Raw genomic sequence first — 17,913 nt, forward strand, 5'->3', positions numbered from 1 at the left:
GATATGGGATAGGATAGGATGGGATGAGTGGAATAGAATGGAACAGTTTCTCCTATTTGGCACCCAAGTCCCCCCTTGAAGCTGGCCCAGAAGGTAGCAGGTGTACACCTGGCATGGAGGAAATCACCTGAGAGAGTGGCGAAGAAGTGGGGATAAGCAGAAACCATTTCTTCCCCCAAACCCTAGAATTCTCAGCCATGGCCCCAAAAGATAAATAATCCCTTAGAATCACATGTCCATGGGACATCAGATCTGGAAGGGATATCTTGCCCATCTTGTCCTGTGATTTACACATTATGTTCCACTGCCAACTCCACCAGCCACTAGTTGTGTTACTTTGAGCAAGAGACCAAATTTTTGGGGGTCTGAGTGTTCTCATCTGTAAAATGTGGATAATAATATGACCCACTCCCAGGGCTGTTGAGAGGAGTAAATGTAAAAGCGTTTAGTACAGGAGCTGGCTTGCAGCAGGCACTTAGCCACCATCAGTCCCCAACATCACCACTACCACCATCATCATCCTCGTCAAAGGTGGCTCAGGAAAGGAGATGCCTCAGAGGGCAGCTCTCAGACCCCTTCCTCCATCCCAATTCAATCCATATGGCCCCATTTGTGGTTGATTGGGGGGTTCGGTGCTCCCTAAGACCACCACCAGGTTCAATAATTTGCTGGAAGGACTCACAGAACTCAGAAAAGCCGTCAAACCCAGAGGTCTGGTCTATTACAGTGAAAGGATCCAAACTAAAATCAGCAAAGAGAAGAAGCCTAGAGAGCAGAGTCTGGGAGAGGCCAGGCATACATCCTCAGTTGTCCTCTCCCAGTGGACATCCCTGTGTCCTCTCCCGGCGGACAGCCCGGACTTTCAGCATGAGGTACTGTGTATCATCCACAGAGTATGGTCAACCAAGAGAGCTCACCCGAGCTTTGGTGTCCAGGGTGCCCACTGGGGGTTGATCACACAGGCATGACTGACCACCCATGTGGCTAACGTTAATCTCCAGGTCCCCTAGAGGTCAAACTGATGCCAAGCCCAAGGTTGCCACCCATAAATCATGCTGTTAGCATAGAGTATCAGGAGGGGCCCAATGCCTCCACGTAAATAAAGACCCTCCTATCAGGCAGGATTATTCCAAGGGTTTTGAGGTTCCCTCCCAGGCATGGGGGCAAGCACCAAACCTTTCTTTAAAATGTGCAGGGTGTGGACAATCCCAAACTGCTGAGTGAATCCTTTACTGCACAAGTAGAGATTGTCATTCCACTGAAGCTTTTGTTTCAAGAAATTATTCTACTATGCAGCAGATAAAACTGAGGCTCAGAGATGAAAACACACTTTGACCAAAGTGCATAGAGAGAGTCACTGAAGAATCCTGACCTTCCTGATCAGACCCTTCCCCTTTGAACCTCGGGCCATACCCATCTCTAAAACAGGTATGTTAAGCCAGCTCCCTTACCTTTGGGATCTGCCTTTGATAAAGTTATTCTCTTATTTTTCTCTACAATCCAGTCCTCAGGAGGAGCATCTGGCTCTCTGTTACCCATGGGGCATGGTTGGGGGTCCTCCTTTATCTCTGGGGATCTCACAGCTGAAGCAGATCCTGTGCTAGTTTGTTCCTGGGCAGCACTCAGCATTCACTCCAGGCTAGGATTCGGGGGCCAGCCAGACTAAACATACAGCCTGTTTCCCGCCTCACTGGGACATGGGTTTGGAGGTCAGACAGCCCTAGTTCAAATCCTGGCTTTGCCACTCACCAGCACTTCCCCATCCTTACAATGAAGATAAAAATAGACACTTCTCAGGAAAAGAAAATTTTCAATGATGCAGGTGAAGCCACGAGCATGTTTTATTTGGCTCCAGCAAATAAAGCCACTGTTGTCCAGGTTCTGTCTGAAGAGAGGACCACCCTCACCTCTTAAAAGAAACCAAGTGAGCCTCAAGGTTGTAAAAGTGCTTTAAGCATCTCAGAACTTGGTCATACACACAACTCCTCCCCTCCACTCCCCAGTTTTTGTCTCTTTAAGGTTGACCAGGCAAAGATCACTGCCCTCATTTTACAAAGCCAGAAACCAAGGCTTTGAGAGATGGAATTTGCTCAAGGCCACATAGCAATTTGATGTCAACACCAGTTCCCAAGACCAGGTGTACCAGTCTTCCCACCTTCTCCACCTCCAAGCATGTCCCCATAAGCATCCCAGGATGCCAGTCTGCTCTGCTCTTTATTCTTGTCTGGGAATCTGAGCAAACAGGTGAAAAGACGTTGTAAACTTACTCATGATGTCTTTTAAACTCACTTGAGGACCATCTGGATTCATCCCCCAGTATTATATGTGTCTATGCGAGTAGATAGGTAATTGACTCTAGATAGATTTCCCACCATGGGGTTCCTATCTGAGTGGGCTCGTGCCTCTGTCTCCCAGCCCTCGTCCCAGTGACTCACTGATTTTCTGGTACGCAAAGAAATTGCAAGTAAATCACGCCACATATCTCTCCCCCTCCCGACTACCATCAGTGAGAAATCAGAAAGTCGCACCATGAGACATGAATGGAGTTTGGTGGGTGGGGGACGGAGGTGGGAAGGGAGACAAGTGTTTAAATGCTAATCAGTTGGCACTGCCGTCAGCCACAGTTAATCGGATTGTTAAAGGTACAAAGGCAGGATGGCACCCCTGTGCCAACTGCTATCCGGGCTCATTCACAGAGAAGAGGGACGTACCGCCCAGCCACTGCTCTGATGAGAGGCAACTGGACATAAAAGAATTTTCAAGGCTTTCTGAACCCAACACGAGTTACAAAGGAGGCCCATTCATGGGGAAGAAGCCAGCTCACAGAGGACAATTATAGATAATTAGTCTCGTAGCCGAGACACTGAAAGAGTGTTCTTTCCTATATAAGCTGGCCCTTTTAACACCCCTGCAAGTCCCTTGCAGTCCCCAGGTTTGGGCAGCAGACTTGGTGTGTCAGCTGTCGGTGCAGTTTGGTGGGCCCTCCTGAGTGATGCACACATTGCTCCGACATCTCCTCCATCCATACGACCGTGGCATCGTGGGCAGAGCCAGAAAAAAAAAGACAGCAACAAGTAAACTCACCATGTGGGCTTCTGTTCCCCCCCCACCCCCCGTTGTTGGAGCAAACTATGGGATTTATAGGGATGGGCTGTCCTCAGGCTCTCTGCTTGCACCGTGATGGAATCGTGTTTTGCAATTAGAACACCTAGGTGTGTACATTCACCTAGAACATCTCTCCAGACATATCATAAGCCAAGTATATTTATCGAGGATTAAGTTTAGCATAGATTCAGTTTTATGATAGCCAGTAATGTAGTCTACTAATCTACAGTCCCTCTTAAAGAGGTGGACTTCTTGGGGCACCTGGATGGTTCAGTTGGTGAAGCGTCTGCCTTCGGCTCAGGTCATGATCCTAGGGTCTTGAGATTGAGCTCTGCATCAGGATCCTTGCTCAGTGGGGAGACTGCTTCTCCCTCCCCCTCTCTCCCTGCTGCTCCCCCTGCTTGTGCTTGCTCTCTCTCTCCCTCTCAAATATATAAATAAAATCTATTTTTAAAAAAAGAGGTGAACTTCTCTAACAGAGTCTGCTCTCAACCAATACTGCAGGCATATCCATGGTTCATTAGAGAGATATTTGTGAGGGGCCTAGTGGGTATCAGATCCATGGCCATGGGATAGGTCCTAGGCAGGCAGTGATGAGCAAGGCAGAAGCGACCACTCTCCTCAAGAAACTTACTTCTAGCAGAGAAGATAAGAAAGAAGCCAGCCAAGTATGATAGTGTGATTAACACTGTGGCTGACCTCTTTCGTAGTGTTATGAATCAAGGGAAGAAGAATAAATGCAAGGAGGACCCACTGGGCCCTGGATAGGGGGTGGTTTAGAAAGATCCCCATGGGTGCTACGGATCGAATGGGCTGCAGTTGCAAACGAAAGTCCAGGAGAATACCAAGGTTTTAATAACCACAGCTTTGGGAATAAAGGTTATCTAAAAATGTCATTTTAAGATACAACTTGCCATCTTTACTTCTCTCATGGTGCTCGGACTGAGGTTCTTTGGTGCATTGTAAAAATGAAAAACTGAGCTCATCCAAGTCCCCCACTCAACCCTGGTGCCTGATTGCTGGTGGGATCTGGCCAGCCTTGGACATTTCCTGACAACACAGTGCCCCCATAAATAATCACCTTTGGTGACTTTTTTTCAGAGTGATGGATGTCTGAGCCTGATGAAGACAGTTGCTAGATCTTGGTTAGGTTGATCCCATATTGAGGGGATTCTCCTGCCTCCTTTCCCACAGAGGGGGAGCTGCCTAGGGGAGAATCCAGTAGGGTTTTGCTTTGGGGACTCAGTTTCCCTTCCTGCCACCATCTGCTGGGAGTCTCGGGCTTTTCCTATGCCCTCATAATGGAAGGGTTGAGTCACAAATGGTCAGTCAATGACGCCAGCCTCCTCCCTCTTTTCGGCCACCCATTTCTCTGCCAGTTAACTCACATCCAGATGGAAGGAGGACAGAATAGACATCTTTCCATGTTCATCTTGAGGAGAAAATTGGGTAACAAGGAAGGAGCTAAAGACAGCTGATCCATAAGAAGGCTGAGGACTGGACCATAGTAGCCTTCACCAGGATAGAGCCTGAGCACTTGGTCTTCTGATAGTAATGTCTGCACCTTGCTCCCCACCACCCATACAAGCCACCTCCAGAATTCTGGAATTTCTGGATTTGAAGGAAATTTCATTAGCTCCTAAGCACTTGCTAAATGCACCCAAGGCATCCTTTCTCTTGTCCCTCCTCTCAATATTCATTGGCTGCCAAATGGGCACTATAGGAAACCAAAGATTAAGGATGCTTTGCCAAAAAAAAAAAAAAAAGGATGCTTTACCTGTCCCAACTTTGTTACTGCTGCCTAAGTGTGGACCATTTCGTGGAGACAGACAAGGAATAAGGAAACACATCATCAGTAGTTCTGTTTGTGGTAAGCACTCTGAGGAAAGTGAGACAGAGAGTGATGAGACGGAGGTGTCTTGAAGAAGATGATCTGAGACCTGAATGACCAGAGGCAGCCAGCCAAACAAAGATAACACACAAGAAAATTTGAGGCAGTGGGAACAGCACATGCAAAGGCCCTGAGAAACAGGATGAATTTGGAAGGTTAAGGAATAGGAAAAAAAAAAAAAAAGTATGTGTGGTCATACTATAGTTTGAGGGGAAGGAATGGTAACAGGTGATTTTGGAGAAAGGGTTCCAAGGCCAGAATCCAAAAGGCTTTGTAGCTCATTGAAGGGAGTTTTAATATTATTCTCAGCATGGTGGGAAGCTATTGATGGATTTTGGAGATTTCATGATCTGATTTTTATGCCTTAAAAGTACTACCCATCCACCCCAAATGATTTTCTAACAACTTAAAACACAAAATCTGATCATTTAGGGGGTGCCTGGGTTGCTCAGTCAGTTAAGAGTCTGATTCTTGGTTTCTGCTCAGGTCATGATCTCAGGGTCCTGAGATCAAGCCCCAAGTCGGACGCCTCGCTCAGCACAGAGTCTGCTTGTGATTCTCTGCCTCCCCCTCTCCCTCTGTCACTCCCTCTGCTTGCTCACTCTCTCTCTCTCCCTCTCTCTCTCTCTGTCTCAAATAAATAAATAAACAACATGTTTTTTAAAAATCTGGTAATTTGCTCCTTTCCAAGGGCTCATCTAGTACAAATCCTGATTGAGGACTGAGTTTTGGAGATGTGACAGGAAATCTGCTGTGGCTGATGGCCTACCTATATAGGATGATTCCAATCTGTTTTATCAAAGGTGGAGAACCACCAGGGACCATCTGATCTAACTGCAAAAGCAGTACACCCTAGAGGGGCAAATGTGCTAGGTCCAGCTTACCTGTGCTTAACCTGAGTAAAATAAACAAGACAGTGAGACCCATTAGAAGGTTCTCCTGAGAGGCTCCTAGTGGCTCAGTCAGTTAAGGGTCTGACCTCAGCTCGGGTCATGATCCTGAATCGTGGGATCGAGCCCCGCATCAGGCTCCCTGCTCAGCGGAAAATCTGCTTCTCCCTCTCCCTCTGCTGCTCCCCTTACTTGTGCTCTCTCTCTCTTTCTCTGTGTCAAATAAATAAATAAAACCTTTAAAAAAGGAAAAAACAGTTCTCCTGAGACTCTGGACTTTAATTAGTCAGCAGGAGGAGGAGGGGAGGAGGCATGGTCACTCACCTCCTCAATTTTCTCCTCTGATTTTAACCAACTGGCAAATAGACACAAAGAGCCAAATGGGATCAGCTTAATTACTGGTGAATCTGGGCTGCAGACCACAGCTGGACATCTATACTCTGTCCTCCCCAAGTGACTTTGACTTGGGGTTCCCAGGCAGCAGTAGACAAGTAAAGAAGTCTGGAGAGACTCCTGTGGAAGTTCAAGAGCAGTTAGAAACCCTGAGAAAAGCCGGAGCTTATTCTCTGCCTCCTCTGAACCTGGTGTGACAAACGTCAGGGAGTTCATCATTATTATTAACTATTATTGCTAATTATTATTGCAATAAAAATAGCATACACTTTGCAAATTAATCACACTGTGTAAAATGACGTGCAATAAAATGTGATTGTCCCTGCAGTCCCAAGCCCCAGTCCTGCTCTGAAAAGGCAGTCCCATTACCTTGTTCAAATCCATCCCTCCCACTCACACGAGACCGACTGTATCCGCTATTCTCCCTAGATTTTTTTCCCACTTGATACTGAATTGTGTTGGCACACAGCTCTGCCATTCTTTTTGTTATTTTTCAGTTACATGGTTTTTGAACAGGTAATATTTTATTTGTGTAGACACACATGCATACACCTATATATGTATATGTACCTACACACATATATGCATAGGTATGGATCTGTGAAAAGATATATAATGAAAATTCTCCTTCCCACCCTTAGACCTCATCCTATTTCCAACACCCCACGTCCCCTATAACCAGCATAATTTGATTCCTGGGCCTCCTCTCAAAGTTTCTTTACGCACACAGTAGGAAAGGCAGACGCATAAAGCCTTATTTTCTCTCACCGTTTTTACACAACAGGCAGCAAACTCTACACACATTGCTTTTTAATACAACAGAAACTGGCCACCTCTCCTCTTCGGACCACAGAGAGCTTCCGCACTCTTTTCTTACCCCTGCATAGCACTCTGTCTGGATGTTCCCTGATGAATTTAACCCCTGCTGGTGGATATTTGATTTGCCTTCGAGTCTTTTTTTTTTTTAATTGGAGTTCAGTTTGCCAACATATAGCATAACACCCAGTGCTCATCCCGCCAAGTTCCCCCCTCAGTGCCCATCACCCAGTCACCCCAACCTCCCGCCCACCTCCCCTCCCATTACCCCTTGTTCATTTCCCAGAGTTAGGTGTTTCTCATGTTTTGTCACCCTCACTGATATTTCCACTCATTTTCTCCATTCCCTTTATTTCCTTTCACTAGTTTTTATATTCCCCAAATGAAAGAGACCATATAACATTTGTCTTTTTCCGATTGGCGTGGATGGACCTGGAGGGTATTATGCCGAGTAAAATAAGCCTTCGAGTCTTTTGCTACTACAAACAGCACAGCATTGCTTAACCCTGCACGACATCATTTTGAATGTGGGCAAACATCCCTCTGCGGAATAAATTCCCCAAAGCGGGCTTGTGGAGTCAAAGGAGAGATGTATTTGTAATTTTGAACATTCTCGCCAGATTATTCTCCATGTTATTCGCCAATGACTTCATCTCATTCCTTTGAACCCTGTGTGTATCCCAGTGCGGGCTTCTGCGATCATGTAACCTGCCACCAGTAGATGGACAGGTACCTCATCTCCAGACTTTTGTTACCTCCAACGCTACTTTGTATTATGAACGCTTTGTACCATTGCAGTGGGTGTCACGACCATAGGTGGCCCTCCGACCATGCAGCCCATTGACCTACAAATCTGTTGCAGTTCAGATGGATTCCCTTTTTGCTCTGAACCCTCTGCGACCACACATTCTTCCTAGCCTTCATTGGCCACCAATCACTGGCTTGATCTGTTCCCTAAACTCCGGCTGTTGTAAGGTGGACCAGTGAAGCATCCTAAAGTGGGCTTGCTGGATGCTCTTGAGTAAAGATGTGGTGAGAGGGAAAAGAAAGGTCCAGGCAGACTTTGGGCACAGCTTTAGGAGCAACTGGAGAAGGCCAGAGAGTACCTCAAACCACCGGGGCAGGGGACACTTTAGAAGGACACCGTGCCTGGGTCCAGAGGCCCCACATTCCAGCTCAGGCCTTCTAGCTGAAGGTCACCGAAATATCAGTGAGATCTTGACAAGGCTGGAGAGCAACAGCACTCTTGGGTGGAGTTGGCAGCAGGCTACATAGGTTCAGGTTCTTCTGGAAGGTAATTTTTCAGTGTCAATCAAAATTTTAAATACAGGGCGGCCCCGGGTGGCTCAGCAGTTTAGCGCTGCCTTCAGTGCAGGGCATGATCCTGGAGACCCAGGATCGAGTCCCACATCGGGCTCCCTGCATGGAGCCTGCTTCTCCCTCTGCCTGTGTCTCTGCCTCTCTCTCTCTCTCTCTCATGAATAGATAAATTAAAAAATCTTTTTAAAAATTTAAATACATATGCTAGCAAATTGAATTTAAATTTTTTAATGTAAAAAAATAAATAAATAAATTTCAATACATAAACCATCTGGATGATCAATGCAACTTCTAGGACACTCTCTTAAAGAATTAGGTGGACATGTTCACCAAAGAGATGCATTTGTTGCAGTATTATATTTATTGCAGTGTTATTTGGGAGGAGAAAGGCAACAACCTAAATATTAATTTATAGGAGCCTGGCTCAATAACATATACGTTGAGGGGCACCTGGCTGGCTCAGTCAGTGGAGCACACAACTCTTGACTCAGGGTAGGGAATTTAAGCCACATGTTGGGGCTTAAAAAATAATAATGATGGCTTCCCAGGGGAATTTTATCAAACGTTTAAAGAAGAAACCATACCTATTCTACGAAAGCTGTTTGGAAAGATAGAAAGAGATGGAGTACTTCCAAATTCGTTCTATGAGGCCAGCATCACCTTAATTCCAAAACCAGACAAAGACCCCACCAAAAAGGAGAATTACAGACCAATATCCCTGATGAACATGGATGCAAAAATTCTCAACAAGATACTGGCCAATAGGATCCAACAATACATTAAGAAAATTATTCACCATGACCAAGTAGGATTTATCCCTGGGACACAAGGCTGGTTCAACACCCGTAAAACAATCAATGTGATTCATCATATCAGCAAGAGAAAAACCAAGAACCATATGATCCTCTCATTAGATGCCGAGAAAGCATTTGACAAAATACAGCATCCATTTCTGATCAAAACTCTTCAGAGTGTAGGGATAGAGGGAACATTCCTCGACATCTTAAAAGCCATCTATGAAAAGCCCACAGCAAATATCATTCTCAATGGGGAAGCACTGGGAGCCTTTCCCCTAAGATCAGGAACAAGACAGGGATGTCCACTCTCACCACTGCTATTCAACATAGTATTGGAAGTCCTAGCCTCAGCAATCAGACAACAAAAAGACATTAAAGGCATTCAGATTGGCAAAGAAGAAGTCAAACTCTCCCTCTTCACAGATGACATGATACTCTACATAGAAAACCCAAAAGTCTCCACCCCAAGATTGCTAGAACTCATACAGCAATTCGGTAGCATGGCAGGATACAAAATCAATGCCCAGAAGTCAGTGGCATTTCTATACACTAACAATGAGACTGAAGAAAGAGAAATTAAGGAGTCAATCCCATTTACAATTGCACCCAAAAGCATAAGATACCTAGAAATAAACCTAACCAAAGATGTAAAGGATCTATACCCTCAAAACTATAGAACACTTCTGAAATAAATTGAGGAAAACACAAAGAGATGGAAAAATATTCCATGCTCATGGATTGGCAGAATTAATATTGTGAAAATGTCAATGTTACCCAGGGCAATATACACGTTTAATGCAATCCCTATCAAAATACCATGGACTTTCTTCAGAGAGTTAGAACAAATTATTTTAAGATTTGTGTGGAATCAGAAAAGACCCCGAATAGCCAGGGGAATTTTAAAAAAGAAAACCATATCTGGGGGCATCACAATGCCAGATTTCAGGTTGTACTACAAAGCTGTGGTCATCAAGACAGTGTGGTACTGGCACAAAAACAGACACATAGATCAGTGGAACAGAATAGAGAACCCAGAAGTGGACCCTGAACTTTATGGTCAACTAATATTCGATAAAGGAGGAAAGACTATCCATTGGAAGAAAGACAGTCTCTTCAATAAATGGTGCTGGGAAAATTGGACAGGCAACACCCTTTTTGAACTCGGCCACAGTAACTTCTTTGAAGATACATCCACGAAGGCAAAAGAAACAAAAGCAAAAATGAACTATTGTGACTTCATCAAGATAAGAAGCTTTTGCACAGCAGAGGATACAGTCAACAAAACTCAAAGACAACCTACAGAATGGGAGAAGATATTTGCAAATGACATATCAGATAAAGGGCTAGTTTCCAAGATCTATAAAGAACTTCTTAAACTCAACACCAAAGAAACAAACAATCCAATCATGAAATGGGCAAAAAACATGAAGAGAAATCTCACAGAGGAAGACATAGACATGGCCAACACGCACATGAGAAAATGCTCTGCATCACTTGCCATCAGGGAAATACAAATCAAAACCACAATGAGATACCACCTCACACCAGTGAGAATGGGGAAAATTAACAAGGCAGGAAACAACAAATGTTGGAGAGGATGCGGAGAAAAGGGAACCCTCTTACACTGTTGGTGGGAATGTGAACTGGTGCAGCCACTCTGGAAAACTGTGTGGAGGTTCCTCAAAGAGTTAAAAATAGACCTGCCCTAAGACCCAGCAATTGCACTGCTGGGGATTTACCCCAAAGATACAGATGCAATGAAACGCCGGGACACCTGCACCCCGATGTTTATAGCAGCAATGGCCACGATAGCCAAACTGTGGAAGGAGCCTTGGTGTCCAACGAAAGATGAATGGATAAAGAAGATGTGGCTTGGGATCCCTGGGTGGCGCAGCGGTTTGGTGCCTGCTTTTGGCCCAGGGCGCGATCCTGGAGACCTGGGATCGAATCCCACGTCGGGCTCCCAGTGTATGGAGCCTGCTTCTCCCTCTGCCTATGTCTCTGCCTCTCTCTCTCTCTCTCTCTCTCTGTGACTATCATAAATAAATAAAAAATTAAAAAAAAAGAAGATGTGGCTTATGTATACAATGGAATATTACTCAGCTATTAGAAATGACAAATACCCACCATTTGCTTCAACGTGGATGGAACTGGAGGGTATTATGCTGAGTGAAGTAAGTCAGTCGGAGAAGGACAAACATTATATGTTCTCATTCATTTGGGGAATATAAATAATAGTGAAAGGGAATATAAGGGAAGGGAGAAGAAATGTGTGGGAAATATCAGAAAGGGAGACAGAACGTAAAGACTGCTAACTCTGGGAAACGAACTAGGGGTGGTAGAAGGGGAGGAGGGCGGGGGGTGGGAGTGAATGGGTGACGGGCCCTGGGGATTATTCTGTATGTTAGTAAATTGAACACCAATAAAAAATAAATTAAAAATAATAATAATAATAATAATAATACATGTTTATATTTTAATGTAGCCATTTTTTTTAAAAAGGAAAAGACCATGTAGGTAGTGACATGAAAAGATAATCATGATGGATTTTAAGTGAAAGATTGGTGGTGGGATGCTAATGCAATGGAATATTATGCAGTGGTGAAAATAAGTCAATCAAAACTGCACTTATCAATGTGGATGCTCCTCACAAAGTGTTGAACAAGGGGCACCTGGGTGGCTCAGTGGTTGAACATCTGCCTTGGGCTCTGGTCATGATCCCCCAGAATTGAGTCCCACATCAGGCTCCCCACAGGGAACCTGCTTCTCCTTCTGCCTGTGTCTCTGCCTCTCTCTGTGTGTCTCTCATGAATAAATAAATAAAATCTTAAAAAAAAAAAAAAAACAAGGGCTGAGCAAGAAAAAAGGGGAAAAAAGAGCAGGGTGTTGAAGAATTTTTTTAAGATTTTGTTTATTTATTCATGAGAGACACAGAGAGAGAGAGCCAGAGACATAGACAGAGGGAGAAGCAGGCTCCCTGCGGGGAGCCCGATGTGAAACTCAGGACCTGAGCCGAAGGCAGACACCCAACCACTGAGCCTCCCAGGTGTCCCTGAAGGATTTATTTAAGCTTTAAAACATGCCACACAGTGTTCAGAGAAGTTGATGTGTGATAAATAGATGCACACAGCAAATAGTAGTAATGTGATAATAATAATGATCATGCTGAAGGCCACGTTCAGGACAGTAGTTACTCCCAGGGGGTGGCGAAGAAGAAGGAGCATATGGTAGGAAGGCAAACCGGGGCCTTGCCATACAGGTTGAATTCTGATTCTTAAGCTAACGATGTATACACATGGATATTTGTTGCCTTAGTCTTTAACTCTCTTTGAGTGACTGAAATATTTCAAAATGCATTTCTCAGTAAGTGACAGAGCAATATACACAATGTAATAACTCTGAGAATGTTCAGATAGAAAGTGACAGCAGAGCTCATGAGGGCTGTCAGGCTGCTCTCTGAGTCCTGTGCTTTATACCCGTGATTTCATTTTACTCTCTAACGCCACTAAGAGGTAAGACTGGTGTGATCCCACCTTGTAGACGAGAATGGTGAGGTCCAGAGAAGTGACTGCCCAGGATCTCATGGGCAGTGAGCAGCGGGCTGAGTCTGGAACACAAGCAATTCTGATTTCAGCCCCACACCCCTCTGTGCTAACACACCTTTTTTAAAGATATTTTTTAAAAAGATTTTATTTATTTATTCATGAGAGACACACAGAGAGAGAGAGAGAGAGAGAGAGGCAGAGACACAGGCAGAGGGAGAAGCAGGCTCCATGCAGGGATCGCAATGTGGGACTCGATCCCGGGTCTCCAGGATAAGGTCCTGGACTGAAAGGCGGTGCTAAACCGCTTAGCCACCCAGCCTGCCCCACACCTTTTAAGGTTAAAAAAAAAATCTTATTATTTTTACATCAGTACATTTTACTGGGAGATTAATCAAAATGCTACTAACACTGATTCCCTTTAGAAGGCGGGATTGGCAGACTGGGTGAGGGAGGGGCAGTGCTTACACTTTTGATTTCATACCTTTCAAGTATTCTGGCACTTATTTTAAAGATTTTTTTTTCTTTTAAAGATTTTGATCATTTATTTGAAAGAGAGTGAGAGAGCACAAGCAGAGGGAGCAGCAAAGGGAGAAGGAAAATCAGGCTCCCCACTAATGCAAGACTCAATCCCAGGACCTTGAGATCATGACCTGAGCCAAAGGCAGATGCGTGACTGACTGAGCCACCCAGACACCCCTATTCTTTAAATTAATTTTAAAATTAATTTAGAGGGAAAAAATATTCTAGGGTGTGGGAAAGAGGAATGAGCCCAGGAAGCAATGTCAGAAAATATCTTACTACCCCAGTTTGCTCCTCAATCTGAGACAAGTCACTTCCTCTCTCGGAACCTTGATTTTTTATTTTTAATCTATAAAATGGGAAAAAGAAAATGCCAATCTGACGGAATGGTTTACATGGGGGAATGAGATGACAACTGGCAATACGGTTTTTGGAGTGTAAATCACCATCTGAGTATCAGTATTGTGCATGCTGGCACACAGTTACAGGGCTGCCGTTAAGGCAGTAGACGAAACCCCACTACCCCCAAGCCCACCCACCACCCGCCTCTGCCCTCTCTGCCCCAGAAAATCTGCTCGAAGTCCAGGTGAGATCAGCACCATGAATCTACCAGAGCATCCTTGTTCCTGCAGGACTGAGTAACCCACGAGAGCTGGGTCCTCCCCGGCTGTAAGGAATGAGTTGTGTTCAGCGGTTCCAAATGTTTGTTCCCCAGGTGGACCTTTCAGTGACAGCGCCTGTTGCCTGGCCCAGTGTAGGCACATACGAGGTGCTCACTGAATGTATGAATGAATGATCAATGTGAGTAGGAGAAGGAAACCCAGCCCTCACTCAATTCAACTTAATTTGGAAGAGGAGAATTAGGCTAAGATCTTCTCTACCCTAAAAGTCAACAATACGAGTCAAACAAAGCCAATGAGCTCCAGGAATGAGAGGGAAGGTCCTCTCAGTTCTGTGGGCAGTGCCAGTGGTCCTTGATCAGAGGCAATTTTGTCCTCACTGGTGGGACATTTGACAATGTCTGGAATCATTTTTGATTGTCACAAGTAGGGGCGGGGGTGGCGGTTGCTACTGGTACCAAGTGAATAGAAGCCAGGGATGCTGTTTAATATCCTACCATTCACAGGGCAACCCCTTCTTCCCCCAACAAAGAAAGACACAGATGGCATAGGATAACCAACATTCTTTGGGGCAGTCCAGATGTTCCTGGTTTTGTTTTTTTTTATTGTGTTTGATGTGCTCTGGTGTGGTTTTTTTTTCAAGCCCCAATTAGCCTTGTCTTCTTACTGTTTATAACACACCAGGTGACCCTTAGCAACCTATTTCCCCTCTGTACCTCAAGTCCCCAGTCTGATCAGTTTATAACCATGAATTCTAGGAGCCTTTGAATCTTTAAGATGTGATATTTAATTATTGATTTTGTCCCTGTTGGGCAATTTCTTCTTGAGGAATGTGAAGGTGCAAGAAACCAACTGAATCAGATATTATTAATGATGATTAGACTAGTTACCAACGTTTTTATAGTACTCTTTACCAAAAATACATCAACTGATGCACCAGCCAGCCCTGCTTCCTCAAAGTCCTCACTGTAAGCAGTCCAATGAGGGAAGAATTATCATCATCCCTGCCTGGAGACCCAAAAGAGCTCCATGACTCAGTGAATGGAGTACTTCTGTGATAGCAAATGTGTGTCTGCTTCCCCTCGGCCTCTCCACCACTAGATGCTAAGGACAGCGTTAAACCCAGCTCTTTTCATAAATTTTTCTTTCACTTACAATAGTACTAAATATTTATTAGACACATTTTGGAAAATACCAAAAAGTAGAAGGAAGAAAACCCATGCCACCTAGAGAGGTAACCAGAGCCACCAATTTGTGCCATTCCTACAGTCATATTGTAACGGAGCCTGGATGGTGAAGTCTGACTCTTGATTTTGGCTCAGGTCATGATCTCAGGGTCGAGGGATCAAGTCCTACGTTGGGCCTCAAGCTGGGTGTGGAAGCTGCTGAAGGTTCTCTCTCTCCCTCTGCCTCTGCCCCTTCCCCCTGCACTCTCTCTGTTTAAAAAATATATATATTTATATATATACACACATACATATATATTGGCATGTATATATAGCATATAGTACATAGTATGTATATAGTATATATGTAAAATAAATATATATAGTAACAAATTACAGTGACTACATTTATCACACTGAGCACTGAGGAAGGCATAGAATTATTAAGATGTGATACAAAAAAAAAAAAGATGTGATACACCTGAAACAAAGAGAAGAATGTATGTCAGTTATACTTAATTTTTTTATTTAATTTAAAAAATTTTTTTAAAAAGTGAAGTCTGGTATAGTTTAAAATAAAACCAAACAAACAAACAAAAAAACCAGCCCTGCCTTACAATTTGTTTTAGTTGGTTGTTCCAGTCGTTTTCATACACACCATAGAATTTTACATCTTGCTCTTTTCACTGCATATTATAGCAGACGCATTCCCCAGCTGTGGTTTCCTGCGCTTCCCGCCCCATCACTCTGTGCCTGTGCCGCGCGCTGTGAGAGGCTGTCGCCACTCTGCTGCTGCCGGGCATCTGTGACACAAACCCTCAGCTCCAGAGCGCATTGTGCATTTTCGACTTTAATGGGGATACTTCTCATTCTAATCTCGCCGTCTCTCTCATCAAAGTTAGAGAGGGAGAAAGAGAGAGGTGCTCCCTCCCTATCTTTTTTTTCTTAAGATCTTATTTATTTATTCATGAGAGACACAGAAGGAGAAGCAGAGACACAGGCAGAGGGAGAAGCAAGCTCCCTACTGGGAGATGGATGTGGGACTCGATCCCAGGACCCTGGGATCATGACCTGAGCCAAAGGCAGACGCTCAACCACTGAGTCACCAGGCCTCCCTCCCTCCTCTTCTTTGATGGCAGAACAAATGCTCAGGGGTCTTCAGTGTGCTTCACTCCATCTGGAGATGGGGAGATCAGCCTCTTCTGTATTTGCTGAAAGCTCTGTCGCTTCTGTTCAATATCCATATTCGGTTATCAGGTGTGTCTGTCTTCCTAGAGTGCAGGGACCGAACCCTAGAGAGTTGACTCTCTCATCCTGAGTATCAACCAACAGAGAAAGTCGGCGCCCAAAGCCGTTGCCTGTTAATTGAAGGGCAGCACTGGATTGGGACATTGAATGCACACGATAGAGGAAGAATCAGCCAGATGTGACTGGGATGAGTGAAATTTGTAAGCGGTCTGAGAAAGAACAGTTAGTTTAATCTAGTGGTCACTGGGGCCCCGGGAAACACCAGCCTGGTGGAGAGAGTGAGTAAGTCTGTGGATCTCGAAGGCCCTGGGATCCAACTTTGACTAGGTCCTGCTGGGACCTGGTTTTGCGTTCCGCTCCCCTGGAACATCCTGCCTGAGAAGGAGACCTTCAGGCTGCATACATTGCAGACCACAGCCGGACACTCATCTGTGTTGAACATGGCCTTGAGTTTGGAGCCAACCATCCAGATCCCACCGTGGGAGCCCGGAGGAGGAGGCCGCCTTGGGGCGGGGAGAGAAATTTACCTAGTGGATACCAAATCCCCTTAGCAGTTAGGTTTTCGGTGAGAAGGAGCTGACTCAGCCCAGCCAGATTTATTTCCTAAAAGGCCTAATTGCTGCCATGGTTAGCATCAGTTTTACCATGGGGACCCCAGAGCTGAGGGCAGAGTCTGTGGGAGGAAGCTGATTATGGACCCTCCTTCTCCCGTGGGCTTGTTTGGACCTAGATGTGATGGGGTGGCCAGAGGAGATCACAGGCCTTGGAAAGAGTCATCACCTGTGGCCCTAACCTACACCTGGGGTCCTGCTGCCTCCAACTTATAACACTTTGAAGGCAAAACTAACAAGGAAGGTGTAGAAAGTCCGGCACAGGCGAGGTCACAGGTTCCAGACCGAGCTTTTTTTTCTTTTTTTAAATTTTATTTATTTATTCATGAGAGATGTAGAGAGAGAGGCAGAGACACAGGTAGAGGGAGAAGCAGGCTCCCTGTGAGGAGCCTGATGCAGGACTCAATCCCGGGACCCAAGAATCATGACCCAAGCCGAAGGCAGATGCTCAACCACTGAGCCACCTAGGTGCCCCCAGACTGAGCTTTTCTGATAACTCTGAGGATAAGAGTCACCAGAGGGGCTTTTGGCTCCACTTTCAAGCTCCACCCCTGGAGATCTAGATGTCTTGGGTCTGGCAGGGGAGACTTATAAATGCATATTTTAACAAGGAACTCATGGAGGGGTGAAGGGCATCGTGTGGGTGAATTTGAAGAACACAATAGCCCACCCAGCAGCAAAGCAAAAAACTGAGGGTTGAAGGGTAGTCTTTGGAGGAGGACACTGCTTCAAGCTGAGGAGGAGAGGCTCAGTGATAACAATACCCCCAGTCTTAACAGGGCTGCCAGCATGGTCTTTGGCATCAGGAAAACCGAGGTTGGAAACCCAGCTCTGCTGTGTGACCTTGGAAGGTTAACTTAGCATCTCATAGCCTCACTTTGCTCATCTGTAAAATAGGAATAATTTTTCCCTTAAAAAGCCAAGAAAAAAATAAAATGAGGTCGTGGGTAAAAAGCATTTAACACATGCCCGGCATATATGCAGCACTCAAC

At 45.0% G+C, this 17,913-nt stretch overlaps 1 protein-coding gene and 1 long non-coding RNA gene across 9 annotated transcripts in view; one reads left to right on the top strand and one right to left on the bottom strand.

Moving 5' to 3' along the window:
• SEZ6L (seizure related 6 homolog like) overlaps positions 1-17,913 on the top strand; it is a 188,925-nt gene that overhangs the window by 96,106 nt on the left and 74,906 nt on the right. The gene's annotated exons all lie outside the window — the stretch shown is intronic.
• On the bottom strand, positions 2,620-4,379 carry LOC112676749 (uncharacterized). The gene is made up of 2 exons (XR_003146701.3): positions 4,187-4,379; positions 2,620-3,013 (listed from the first exon to the last, which is right to left on the bottom strand). It is a non-coding gene; the product is annotated as an uncharacterized LOC112676749 (long non-coding RNA).

This window comes from Canis lupus, chromosome 26, assembly GCF_003254725.2.
Source record: "Canis lupus dingo isolate Sandy chromosome 26, ASM325472v2, whole genome shotgun sequence".
Taxonomy (NCBI): Eukaryota; Metazoa; Chordata; class Mammalia; order Carnivora; family Canidae; genus Canis; species Canis lupus.